The sequence below is a fragment of the Meles meles genome, chromosome 5, assembly GCF_922984935.1.
Source record: "Meles meles chromosome 5, mMelMel3.1 paternal haplotype, whole genome shotgun sequence".
Lineage (NCBI taxonomy): Eukaryota > Metazoa > Chordata > Mammalia > Carnivora > Mustelidae > Meles > Meles meles.
This window is the reverse complement of record NC_060070.1, coordinates 94,667,423-94,680,908: the sequence shown is the minus strand read 5'-3', so window position 1 is coordinate 94,680,908 and position 13,486 is coordinate 94,667,423. Positions and strand designations below refer to the sequence as shown.

At 43.9% G+C, this 13,486-nt stretch overlaps 1 protein-coding gene and 1 pseudogene across 3 annotated transcripts in view; both read left to right on the top strand.

The window, feature by feature from the left end:
• The window catches only part of RCAN2 (regulator of calcineurin 2), a 273,404-nt gene that overhangs the window by 92,854 nt on the left and 167,064 nt on the right, over nucleotides 1–13,486 (top strand). The gene's annotated exons all lie outside the window — the stretch shown is intronic.
• Nucleotides 1,183–3,424, top strand: LOC123941543 (annotated as a pseudogene).

The window sequence follows — 13,486 nt, the reverse complement described above, 5'->3', positions numbered from 1 at the left end:
TTTGAAGCGGTTTTTGTTAATTAAGCATTTTTTCCCTCCTAAGGATCTAGGAAAGAAAAACAGTTGTGAGTTGTTATCAGAGATTGGAGGAGAAAACTCTGGGAGTTGGAGTCAAACACTTATACTTCAGGCCTACTTTGTTTCTAGCTGTTTGACCACAGGAATGCTGCCCGACCTCTCTGAAACTGAGTTTTGCTATCCACAAAATGACAATGTAATGCTTATTGATCAGGCTGCTGTGATATGAGGAGTCGGGAAGACAGGCCATGTGAAGCTATTTGTAAACCTACGAGCGATTCTGTGTATGAGGGTACTTGTTTTGGCGCAGGGACTATTTTTAGAGGAAGAGTTGCTAGGTTTGGGGAAGAGGCAGTGCTAGAATGAAGTAGAAGATAAGGACAGGCAGTCCCAAACCTCTGCTATAAAATGTTTCCTGGTCTAATAAAAAAGGAAAGGAAAACTTGGCTTTTAAAATGGACCCCAGGACACATCATTCTTTCTGGCCCAGGAACATTTTATTATTAAAAGGGCTTTGGCCGGGCACCTGGGTAGCTCAGTCTGTTAAGCATCACCATTTGCCTCAGGTCGTGATCCCAGGGTTCTGGGATCGAGTCCCACATCGGGCTCCTTGCTCAGTGGTGCGTCTGCTTCTCCCCCTCCCCCTGCTCATGATCTCTCTCTCTCTCCCATGTTCTCTCTCTTTCTCTCTCTCTCAAATACAGAAATAAAATCATTACAAAATAAATAAAAGGACTTTGGTCAACGACTCTGGTATCCCAACATGGTTTTTAATATAATTTCTGTGAGTAAGAAAAATGTATTTGAGGTTCCAAATAATACAGCCACCAGCTTGTGAACTGGATCTCTTTCTCTGTGACATGCTATTAGGAGCGTCAGTGCACGAGGTGAATGGACCTCTCAGTGTCCTGAGTTTATGTTGCTTCGAAAGCTACTGCGTTCGTGCGTGGGGAGCCTTTTTGCTTCTAGAACAGTGCTTCTCAAACCTGGACAGTGTGCAGGCACTTCTAAAAAGAACAAGATTTTCTTGACTTCAATTTAATATTTTTCACAATATGGCCCCTAAGTGAATACAGCACAAAACTCGATAGTCAACAGGATCTCATTGAGCCACGTGCTAGCTCTCCAGATTGCTGTTTTCTTTGCAAGCTGAGCAGGGCCCACATGGAGGCAACTACCTCTCAGGGACCTGTAGTTGGCATTGATCTTGGCACCAAGATTGTGTGGGTGTCTTCCAGCACGGGAAAGTGGAAATAATTCTTCCAGCACGGGAAAGTGGAAATAATTGCCAGCAATCAGGGAAACTGCACACTGCAAGTTCTGTCGTCTTTACTACCACCAAACCATTGATCAGTGCTGCAGAGAATCAAGTTGCCATGAACCCCACCAACACAGTTTTTGATGTCAGATGCCTGATTGGACACAGATTCAATGCTGCTGCTGTCCAATCTGATCTGAAGCATTGGCCCTTCATGGTGGTGAATGATGCTGGCAGGCCTATGGTCTAAGGGAAAGAAGAGGTGTCCTCCGTGGTTTTGACAAAGATGAAGAAAATCACAGAGGCATAGACAGAAAGGTTGGAGCTGAAAGGAACGTGCTCATCTTTGACGTAGGAGGTGGCACTTTTGATGTCTCAATCCCTGCCATTGAAGATGAGATCTCTGAGGTCAAATCAACAGCGGGAGACACCCACTTAGGTGGAGAAGACTTTGACAACCGAATGGCCAACCATTTTATTGCAAAGTTCAAGTGCAAATATAAGAAGAACATCCACAAGAATGGGAGGGTGGTCTGTCACCTCCAGACTGCTGGCGAGTGTGCTTGCTAAGCATTCGTTGTCTTCCGGCACCCAGGCCAGTATTAGATTGATTCTCTGTATGAAGGACTTGACTTCCATGCCTCTATGACTTGTCCCTGATTTGAAAAATTAAATGCTGACGTGTTCCGTGGCACCCTGGACCCTGTAGAGAAAGCCCTTTGGAATGCCAAGCTTGACAAGTGTCAAATCAATGATATTGTCCTGATGGGTGGTTCTACCCATGTCCCCAAGATTCAGAAACTTCTGCAAGACTTCTTCAATGGAAAGGACTTCTTTGAATGGAAAAGAACTGAATAAGAGTATCATCCCTGACGAGGCTGTTGCTTATGGTGCAGCTGTGCAGACCGCCAGCCTGTCTGGAGGCAAATCTGAAAATGTTCAGGATTCCCTCCCTGTTGCATGTCGCTCCTCTTTCTCTGGGCTTTGAAACCGTTGGAAAAGTCATGAGTGTCCCCATCAAGTGCACTACTACCATTGCTACCATACAGATGAGGACCTTCCCTACCTACTCTGACAACCAGCCTGGTGTGCTAGTTCAGGTTTATGAATGGGAATGTGCCCTAACCGTGGACAATGACGTAATTGGCAAGTTTGAACTCACAGGCATACCTCCCGGCCCCCGTGATGCTCCCACTGTTGGAGTCACTTTTGATATTAATGCTAATGGCATCCTTAGTGTCTGCTCTGGATAAGAGTTCAGGAAAAGAGGACGAGATTGCTAGCAGTAGTGGCAAAGGCTGCTTCAGCAAGGAAGGCGTTGAGCACATGGTTCGGGGAGCTAAGAAGTACAGAGCAGAAGATGACAAGCAGTGGGACAAGGTGTCTTCCAAGAGTGCCCTTGGATCTTATCCAGTCAACATGAAAGCAACTGTCGAAGATGAAAACTTCAGGGTGAAGTCAACAATGAGGACAGACAGAAGATTCTTGATAAATGGAGTCTCCAACTGCCTTGATAAGAGCCAGACTGCAGAGAAGGAAGAATCTTTTTTTTTTTTTTTAAGATTTTATTTATTAGACAGACAGAGATCACAAGTAGTCAGAGAGGTGGGCAGAGAGAGACAGGAGGAAGGAAGCTCTCCACGGAGCAGAGAGCCTAATGTGGGGCTTGATCCCAGGACCCTGGGATCATGACCCAAGCCTAAGGCAGAGGCTTTAACCCACTGAGCCTCCCAGGCGCCCTGAGAAGGAAGAATCTTAATGTCAGCAGAAAGAGCTGAAGAAAGTGTGCATCCCCATCCTGACCAAGCCGTACCAGAATGCAGGGCATGCCAGGAAGAATGCCTGTGGGCTTCCTGAGGGTAGAGCCCCTCCCTATGGTGCTGCCTCCCCTGGGCCCACCATTGAAGAGGTCGGGTAAGCCAGCCTGAGAAGAGGTCTAGGATTGCTCCATTTGAACAATGTTAGGACCCAAATTTGTAGCAATTTCCATGGCAGTTTTAAAGTTGAACTGCTATAGCAAATAAACTGGGCATTCTTCATCCTTAAATATCTAATATGTGCTCAGGGAAAGGAAATAAACATTTCTTTCACTTTATAAGCACTGTGTTGTAAGTGGAAAATGCAATGTCTTAAATAAAACTGTATTTAGATTTGGCACCAGAAAATCAAATAAATAGGCACAAAATCCCTATGCTTATTGCTTTCACATAGGCCAAAGCATCAAATACAATAAAAAACTAAAAACAGGGACGCCTGGGTGGCTCAGTGGTTTAAGCTGCTGCCTTCAGCTCAGGTCATGATCTCGGGGTCCTGGGATCGAGTCCCGCGTCGGGCTCTCTGCTTGGCGGGGAGCCTGCTTCCTCCTCTCTCTCTCTCTCTCTCTCTCTCTGCCTGCCTCTCTCCCTACTTGTGATCTCTATCTGTCAAATAAATAAATAAAATCTTAAAAAAATTAAAAAAAAAACTAAAAACAAGCACTATAAAATACTGGTTAATTTAGTGTGACTGATGATACTCTTTGCTACGGTTTAATCACTGATCACATTGTGAATGGGGTACTGAATGCTGACACAAGTTCTTTCGAGTCTGGCATGCCTGGTATTCTCTAGGACTTTCCCTATTGGAAATTCTGCAAACCCTAATTTGTGCAGTGGGCCGTGGCCTTTACTAGCTGCAAATACATTGCCTGTTACATTTGACTCTGTTTCTTTTCTTGTTAATCTGTGAGAATTAGAGCAGTAGCATTTGTCAATGTTGCAGACGTAAAAATAAATGCAAAATGGGCACTGGTCATCTCTAATACACCATGATCATCCAGACTATCCAAAATATGTCTATATCACTATGTTAAGTTTGTCATCTTAATGAAAACACCACACTGAAAATTTTCATAGTCATAAGTCACGGACCACTTTGAATACATCTTTGGAATTCTAGCCACTCACCACAGTTGAAAAACACTAGTCTATACAGAACTGGCTTTAGTATATGCATTATTTTTTTTCATTTTACATTTGTTACAAATGTAATAAATATTCACTGTAGACATTTTAGAAAATTGAAGTAATTCAAAAAAGTAGAAGAACCATTGTAATGCCATCACATAGAGAAAAATCACCATCAACATTTAAATATCTCTTGTTTCCCTCTGCAAATACATTGTATACATACTGTGCTTCCCCTATTTAAGGACTTTTTTTCACTTAGCCAAACATTGAGGGCGGCTTTCCAGATTACTAAATATTCTTCTACAATAACATTTTGATTGCCTTCAATCTCTCAGTTCTGGGTGTCTGTCAGAATGTTCTTAATTGAATATTTATATTATTTCCAGGTTTCTGCCATCATGAACTGTGCTGTGATAAATGTACTTATTCCTAAGTTTTGTCGCATTTAAATAATGAGCCTATTTACTCGTAGGATATTTTCCTAGTATGAGACCTTCTGTATGAGGAGAACGCAAAATTTAAAAGATTTGTGCACGTACTAATTTTATGAGTCAATATGTTATATAAAGACATGACATTGATAACTCATAGCTAGATAAGGATGCATGGTTTAGGTGATCACCAAAAATTACTTGTTCATTATTGGTACTTTGGAACAGAAGGGTTGACTTAAAATGGAAACTTTTTAATATCATAGGACATCAATTTGTTTACATATAAAGGGTCTATTATTATTGTCTCAAATGAATGAATGAATATGTGATCTTTTTCTTACTTTTTTTGGAAATAATTATAGACTCCTAAGAAGTTGCAAGATAGTACTGAGAAATCCCACATACCCTTTCTCTAGCTTTCCCCAAAGGTAACATTGTGCTTAACTAGGGTGTATTATTAAAACCAGGAAATTGACACTGGGATTATACTAGATTACAGAAGTTACTCAGCTCACACCAATTTTACATATATTCACTGTGTGTGTGTGTGTGTGGTTCTATGAAATGTTCTCACTTGTAGAGTTTTGTGTACCCACCACAATCTCTGTAGAGAACTGTCCCATCATGAGATGAGAGCTCCCGTGGGTGATCATTTCTGGCCTCCCCTGACCCCCAACCCTTGTTAACCACTGATCTGTTTCCCATCTCTATAATTTTGTCAGTTTTAGAATGTGACATAAGTGTACTTACATGAGTCATACCCGGGCATTTTTTGTTAAACAGAGTAACTTCACAAGCCTAGAAAGTTATCCAACGTTACTGTTTACTTTGGCAACCCAGGTTGCTATAACTGAGATTGGAAGGGAGAGCTGTCTCTTGGAAATCATTAAAATGAACAAAAGCCCCTTAAAGACAGAAATGTATCCTATTCACTTTAGTACCTCTAGCATCGGGGATTCTACTGTCCATGTAACAGCCCGTGAGGAACGATGACTGACCAATCAGAATAGACACAGCTATAATGGACCAGCTCAGCCACGCCCATGGAAGCCACTGCATCTCAGTCCTGCCTGGCGCCCAGCCCAGTGCCAGGCAGATGGCAGGTTATCTTAGCTCGGGCTGCGAGAACAAAATACCACAGACTGGATGGCTTAATCAACCAACAAGTTCTGGAGCCTGGGAAGTCCCAGATCAAGGCGCTGGCACATCCAGTGTCTGGCGAGGGTCCCCTTCTTGATTTGCAGATGGTCGTACTCTTACTGTGTTCTCACATGGTGGAGAGCAGATGGATGGAGCAAATTCTTGCGTCTCTCCTTAAAAGGACACTAATCCCATTCGTGAGGGATCCACCCTCTTGAGCTTATTACTTCTCAAAGACCCCATCTCCTAAGACCATCCCTTTGGGGGTGTGGTTTCAGAATATGAATTTTGGGGGAGCACAGGCATTGACTCCATGCCAAGGTGCCACGTAAATGTCTTCTGAATGAATGAGGCGTTTACGTACTGTCCTTTATGGTTCCTGCATCTCTGGGTCCATAGCTCTTTTGTGTGGTGTCCTCGCAGCTAACTAAGGGTAAGCTGTCCTCCTTTATGGTTCCGAACCCCATTTTAACAAACCCGCGGCAGTAGCCCTCAGTGTTATGCGCTGGAATAAAGAAATTCAATCTGTGCTTGGTTCTGATGCTTCCACAGACCCTCAATTTAATCTTCTGTAAAAGTGATTCTAAAATTATGGCCAAGATCCAGACGAGAAGAACAGGGAGAACATGTGGAATTCAATCAGGGAACAAAGACATTTGGTGAATCTAATTGATGTGTGGAGAAGAAACTGGCTGCCACTTGGTTAGAAGTGCAGAATTTCTTCTACCTAAATTAGGTGATAAAACGTTGAGGTAAGCTTATGATAAAAAAAAAAAATGGTCTAAGGCGTCACTAGAAATATATTCTAGGAAATGTATGAAACGAACTCTAGCTGGAAGAACTGGGCATAGGGACCCTGCTGACAGAGCACACAGAAGAAAACAATTAGAAAGGAACCATCTTGTTCATCTGGAATCTGGGCAGAATGGGCTTTGAAACACAGTGCTCAGATCCCACGTCTTGGTACTAAATTTGACAGATCAAGAAGTGTGTCACAGTCCTGAGTCTTTGACCCAGGGAATGTGGCATCCCCAGTAAGGGAAATATTTCTTCTTCATTTGGAAAAATGACTGTACAACCCACAGAAGATGCTGAAGGAAGCAGAGATGTGATGAAAGAAGTCCGTCTCTGTAGCCTTAGGGGTGTGTCTTGTCATCAATTTCATTTGTAGTTATGTGTTATTAAAGGTGTTTGGAATAGTCCGGCATAGGGGTATCGCAGAATTAGCCTTGAGGTCTTGACTTGGAATGTGTCGTTAATATTAGATGTATTTTATTTTGAGGGGAGTAAAAGAATTTGATTCCATATATAAATTTTTTTTCATGTATTTAAGAGCTTAGCCTTTAACATAGCTGATCCTTGTTGCAACGTTTTCTCCCTCTGGTTTTTTGGATTCTACTTTACTTGAGGCCTGCGCTTGCTCCTTTGCTGAGTTTTCTTCCTTTCCTCAACCTCAAGCACAGTGCTCGGGACTCAGCCTTGGATCTACCTTTCTTCTCTCCCGAGCCCCATCCCTTCTCACGCTGTGTGGACCATGGACACAGTGATGGCCTTCAGATCCGTGGGTCTGACCTGTCTCTCTGCTCTGAGATCCCAACTTGGATCTTTATCTGATCCTTGGTGTCCCTACTTATGTCAAGGCCTCTCAGAGTTTACCTGTCTGAAGTCAAGTTCATGACCCATCCCACCACCACCCTGTCACCACCCCTGGCAACTTACTTCTCTCAGATGTTCCCCATCTCAGGAAATAGCGACTCTTCCTTCTAGTTGGTCAGGCCCAAAGTCTTGGAGTCATCCATGACTCTTCCCTTTTTCTTGCAAAGCACAACCAGTCTCTCAGGGAATTCATTTATTGCTTTTTTTAAAAAAAGATTTATTTATTCATCTGAGAGAGTAAACATGTGTGCAGTGGGGTGGGAGGGATAGAGGGAGAGGGAAAAAGAGAATCTTAAGCAAACTCTGCACTGAGCATGGAACCCGACACGGGGCTCGATCCCACAACTCTGAGATCATGACCCAAGCCAAAAATCAAGAGACGGACGCTTAACCGACTGAGACACCCAGTAACCCCCGTTTACTGCCCCTTCAAAAGAAATGATTCCTACCGTTTTCATCATCTTCACTGCTTCTTGCCCTGGTAGATCATGCCACCATCGTCCCTTACCCGGATTATTGCCATTGCCTGTTAAATCGTCTTCCTTTTCTGCTCTGATCCCCACAGAAGAATGAGAGAGGTCCTGTTTAAAAGGTAAGGCAGATCCTCTCTCCGCTTTGCTCACAGCACTCCACTGGCTCCCATTTCACTAAGGATAAAAGCAAAAGGTCTTACAGTATCCCACAAGGTCCCATGTAACCTACTTTTTATAGAGAAAATTTAAAAGAGCAAGAAAAATAGCCTCTAACAGTATCTTGGACAGGGAGGAACTTCTACTTACTTATTAAGATCCCGAAGAATCAGTTCTACATAACCCACGTCTATAATAAGAAATCTCAGCATGATTCTGAATGTCTTAACTTTGGGACCAGTTTTTTATCCATTGGACTGTGTTCAAGAATTATACCGCACCACGCTTCTCTCCTTCTAGTGTGCCCAGCTGCCTTTTGAACTAATAAGTCATGAATGTGAACCTGGCATAGACACTAATGAAAAGTAATGCAGGACTTATTCAGCACATTTTAATTTACGCAAATGCCAAATCATGGACGCTCCACTGACGTCTGTCGGTTAAGACCTGTGCATGAAGACCTTATTTTGGCACTTTATTGTCTAGATTGACGGCTACTGCTGACGAACTGAGTTCTTGAATTCTAGGGTGCTCAGCACCTGTCAAGGACTTAAATCTGATCACTGTTCATAACAACACAGTGTCACTTCCTTACCAAACAAGAGAAGCATTAGCTGTTGTTAGAACAATGTATCCTTTTGCATAGACACTGCAAGGTATTGTCACAAAGCGTGAGCCTTGGAGGGCTGACCGGTGGCTCAGCTTTCAAACGTAAGTCATCTTGCCGTGTCACTTAGCTTTCGGACTTGAGCTCGAAAGCCTAAGAACCTGCATTTCCTCAGCGTTCAGACATGTTCCATTGCCTACCAGAGAAAGGGAGCAAGAGTTGTTGATTTGCTTTGGAAGCTTGCTAACCGTGTTGGCCACATGCGGGTGGCAGGAGGCAGACCGGAGAAGAGCCGAGGGGCAGCCATACCGCTGATAGACTGGGGAGAAAACCGGCAGGTGGAGAGAGAATGTAGGAGGCTCCACCAACCACACAAAGTCGACAAATAAAGACAAGCTAAAATAAAGCAGAAAAAGAAAAGGGAAAAAAAAAAAAGAATATGGAAGAAGCTCCAAGAGGCAAGAAACAAAGTAGTAAGGGGTCAGGCATTCACTGGAGAAGCCAGTAAGTGCAACAGAAGGCGGAGGTGGGAGCTCAGGGAAATGAATAACGGAGGAGGAAGAGAAAACCATCCTTTCAGGAACCAGCCGTGATGCTTGTCTGCTTCCCTGGCAATAGGGGGCAGGGTTTCAAGTATACATGCTAAAGAAGGTGATTTCTTTCCTTCCTTCCTTCTTCCTTCCTCCCTTCCTCTTTCTTTCTTTCTTTCTTTCTTTCTTTCTTTCTTTCTTTCTTTCTTTCTTTCTTGGGAAACAGAGTGTGCATGCACAGTAGGGGTGAGTGTGGGTGTGGGGGCAGAGGTAGACGAGAATTCTAAGCAGGCTCCATGCCCAGCACAGAGCCAGCCCTGAGGCTCGATCTCACGATCCTGAGGTCATAACCTGAGCTGAAACCAAGAGTCAGATGCTCAACCACTGAGCCACCAGGCACCACAAGGCGATCTAATTCTTCATGCGAAATTCAAGTACTTAGAAAATGCTGTGTACTGACCCCATTATCCCTAAGAAGTGCCCCTTACCTCACCATTTGGGACACAAGATCTGACAAAAAGGGGCAGTTGCTATGTTTTTATTGAACAATCACTCTATTCCACTTGCTGCCTTGAGTGCTCTGTTTGCATTATCTCAGTGGATTTTTAAAAAATTTCATTTATTTACTTAGGAGAGACAGAGAGCCAGTGAATGAGAAAGCATCAATAGGCAGAGGGAGAGGGAGAGGGAGAGCAGGCTTCCTGCTGAGCAAGGAGCCCCAAGAGGGACTCAATCCTGGGACCTTGGGATCATGACCTGAGCCGCGGTCAGACACTTAATCCACTAAGCCATCCAGGTGCCCCTCAGTGAATTTTTACAGCACAAGTCAATAATGTTATTATCCCCATTGTCACAGGAGTCGAAATTGAAAGTCTAATAGCTTTCCTGTAGCTCGTTTGAGCCATGGCTTTAAATTCAGACATCAGCTCCAAATGTACTAAATTGTGGCAGTGCATAATCATTGGAAAACTATTAGGAAGAATTTCAAGGTCATCTGGTTCTGTTTTCACATTCTAGGCTCTGGACTATTTCAGGCTGACGATGAGATTTTTGATGGTCTGTTGCAAAATTAGAAAAGTAAGGCCAATGTTATAAAATTTTAATATAACCAAATTTACTTAGAGAACTTTTTATTCTGATATTGTGTCATTCTTTCTTTGTAAGTCCCTAAAAAATGACCTTTCTTTAATGAGAAGATGTTAATAATAGTAGGGTTTCTATTAATGTAGTTAGGATATAAAAACTGGGTGATTCTGTGTTCCCACCCGCCATGTTTTCAATTGTACTGGTCTAGGAAATCCAAAGTTCTTGGGACCGCTGATCCATTTTTAACTCATACTCAGCAGTTCCCCACAACAGCCCTAAAAGATAGCCACATAGGTTTTGTTTTTCACGTTTCCAGTGATGGAATTTACTACTTTTTGACAGAGTCCATGCTCTATTGGGAGAAATTTCTTCCTCTTATTGAATTATAGTCTATCTTTATCTCATTAATGGAACCACAAAGAAGCAGCGTATCCTATTACACTTGAAGGCAAATGTGTGAGGCACACATCACATATACTTGGATCCTTCCAGAAATTATTCTCTGTTGACCTGCGTAATGGCTGTCTTTCCCATTATGCGTTCCATGCCGGCTTCACGAAGGCAGAGGCTCTTGCCCATCTAGGCATCTAGGACAGTGCCTGGCACAGAAGGGGTAAGCAGTCCCTATTTGTCTGATGAGTACTTTGTACATAGAGACATTCAATATGTACGTGCTCCGTTTAATAAGAAAGCTGATTCATCGTCTGCCTGATGGCACTTCAAATATTAAATAGTCCAAGTCAGCTCTCATGCCCCTAAGTCTTCTTTCTTTTTCCAGGTGAAGAATGATCAGTCCGCTGAGTTGCTTCCGCTGTGGTAGAGTTTCCAGACTCTCATGGTGTTCTGCATTTGCACCCAGAGCACCAGTGGACCTCCTGTTAGGAGCATTGTCCAAACACGGAAGAAGGCAGGGCTCCATGAGCTTGGCCCTGGCTAGCTCCAGGGGGTCTGTCTCCACTCTGACCTTCCTAACATGTCTCAAGTCTATACTGTGTAGGTCACATCACACGACTATCTATTAAGCTTGTCCTTGAGACATCTCCTGAGTCTTTGTCGCATTTATTTCTATGAGGTAAAATGTCCGCCATTTGGCAAAGCTTGACATGTATCCCCTTTCTACTGCCTCTAGGTTTTTGACCTATAATTTAGCCTATGAAAAACTTCCTAAATCTTGATTTTTCATTCATTTGTTCACGCAGCCAATGATTCCTGAGCATCTACGCTGCATCAGGACCCTCTTCCGTGCCCACCTGCCTGTGCTCTCGGCGAGCATAATAAACACTGTATTGTCATCTCCCTGACCCGCTGCAGTCCTCTGAGTTGACATCTTCCAATAATCAATACCCTTGTGATTGGTAGTTTAATGAGCTATGAGCCCCCGAGCTTCTCTTCCATCTCGCCCCTGCTCTGCTTAGGACAGAATGAGAGCCTTGTCCGTAGCTCTTGCTCTCAAGATTCGAGATGTGGTCCTGGGAGCAGAGCAGACTGACCCTGAAGAAGGATAGAGGTGGCAGTGTACTCTGCTTCTCATGTCAACCTCATAAGCAAAGACCTCCCCCTCCCCACCCTTTGCACACACAGCTTCTAACAGAGCCAGGTACCATAACTCTTCCCGAACGTTCTGGGCTGAGAACATCAATGCTCTTACACTACCTGCCCTTGCTCCCCATCAGTTGCCATCGAGCAGCTACACCTTTGGGGACTCCTTATGGTCCAGACACTTTGCTTTTGTGACCCGAATCATTCCCTCCAACCCCTCCTGAAGTGCAGGTACTGTTATTAACCCCATGTCACAAACAAGGAAATGGAGGTACAGGGCGGTTGTGAAACTTGCCCAAGTCTGGGCATTGGAGAAATGGAGCACAGGCTGCCTGTGCCCCCAGAACCCACCTCCCCACTCTGACACAGGAGCTGTGGTTTGGGGGCCTGGCCGGCCCTTGCCTCAACTTCCTTTGCTCAGGGCTGTCCCCAGAGACTCTCATCCTCCCCACCATTCATATGGCTGCCATGAGATCCCCATTTCACATACATTTTCTCACTCAACTACATCCAAGGGAGCTGTTGTCATTACTGTTTTATGGGTCAGGACACAGAAAGAGAAAGTCACTTTCTCGGGATCAGTGTGCTTCTAGGAGTCTCACTGCTCCTGGGCCCGACTTGCTCTGTTTCCTTCTACCTACTTCTTGGGCCTCCAGCTGAAGTCATCCCCAGCATCCCACTAACGCCGATCCCTGAGAGTCTCGTCCTCTGAACAGAAACTAAGTTAACACGACTCAGCTGGACTTCTGCCAAGCACTGGCCATTCACAGCAATCACGGTTTTTTGTTTTGGTTTGATTTTTAATGATAACAGGTCAATAACTAAATATAAATGCATTTTGTAAAAAGCCTCAAGAGAAGGTAGGAAAGTTCCAAACATCACATCCCATGGAGAACCTCCCTATAGTTCTGTTTTATGCAAAGCAAGTTTAAAAAAAAAGGATGGATTTTCTGTTTAGAAACCCTCAGCCCCAGGGTTTGAATCAGTCAGTGTTCTAGAAGGACCCCAGGCATGGTAGGAACATTGTCCTGCTCGTACAGAATATTTGGTGCTCCATTTGTCTGTGATTTAAAGAATAGTCACAGTTTGGAACAAAGGTGTCAGGTGGGACAATTTCACAACCTCACAGTCAGGGGCACAGAATCTGTGTTCCCTCTGCGCCCTGAGTTCTCTTCAAGATGCTTCCACTTCAATAAGATCATTCTCCGACATCAGCTGCCTTGAAAACCCCCTCCCTCTGGGTTTCCTGTGATTGTATTTTCAATGGTTTTGCTTGTAACGTCAAGCAGACACTTAAAACTTAGATATTCTAACCAGAATTAGTTCAAAGAGAGTGGTCCGCTCAGTTTTTCAGTTTTACCTGGTCTCGAATAATGACGGCATTTCTCTTTATTCTTGTCATTTCATAAACTAAAGGATCATTGAGGAGGATGTTTGACAAAAGCACTTTTTTATTATGGGACAGGGGAATGCCACCATCATCCTTTAGCTTCCATCCCTAAAATCGTCTGACCGGCTAGTGACAGACTCTCCATACCCACTGGAAATATCACTCTGTCAGAATGTGGCAAACTAATCGGAGGCATGACTTTCCTCCTCAGTGGGGACAGGAGGTGGGGGACTTTGGTGAGTCCTGAGCAA